Consider the following 776-nt stretch of genomic DNA (forward strand, 5'->3'; position numbering starts at 1 on the left):
GGAGAATACTGGTTTTAGTCTCCACAGAATTGGGACTGGGCATGCAGACCCTACCACGGTGCACCAAACTATGAGGACAACATGGCCATGTGGAAGAACACATGAAAAAGGAGAGCTACAGTGCTGGCCCCAACCAGAGACAAACTGACCCCCTCCCTAGAAATAGGTATGACATAGAACAACACTAAACCTACAGGTGGGGGAGAGGGGCCAGCATGCTACATCCACACGGAAGCAGACCAAGAAGGAAAAAGAGGAGAGAGCCTAACTGGTCCCCACTCTGGCACACCAGGCCAGGCCCAGAGGATGACGTCCCTGCAGGGAGCTAATGGGACACAGAGGGAACTGGGTGGCCGACAACAGCTTGTGTCATGTTCCTTTACTGGTGCAGACTGCGACAGAGGAAAATTTTAGGGTCACATGGTGGGGAGGTAGTGTGGTCTGAACCCCCCACAGCAGGGTGAACCAAGAAGGGAACATACCAGACCAGTAGATGGAGCAAAACAAAACTATGAAGCTCCTGAGGAGCCCCCCAAAAGGTACTCCAGGCCGGGAGGGCAGCTCCTGGAAAGTTATGAAGGCCAGCAATAGACCTGGGATTTTTGTATATTTCTTTTCTTTTCTTTTTTTTTTAAATGATCATTTTATTAGGGGCTCATACAACTCATCACAATCTGTACATACGTCATCTGTGTCCAGCACTTTAGTACAATGTTGACTTCATCATTCTTACGACACCCACTTTCCACTTGAGCCCCTGGTTTCAGCTCATTTTT

Source organism: Echinops telfairi, unplaced genomic scaffold (genome assembly GCF_000313985.2).
Source record: "Echinops telfairi isolate 266 unplaced genomic scaffold, ASM31398v2 ScPeMD7_44;HRSCAF=162, whole genome shotgun sequence".
NCBI classification, from domain to species: Eukaryota; Metazoa; Chordata; class Mammalia; order Afrosoricida; family Tenrecidae; genus Echinops; species Echinops telfairi.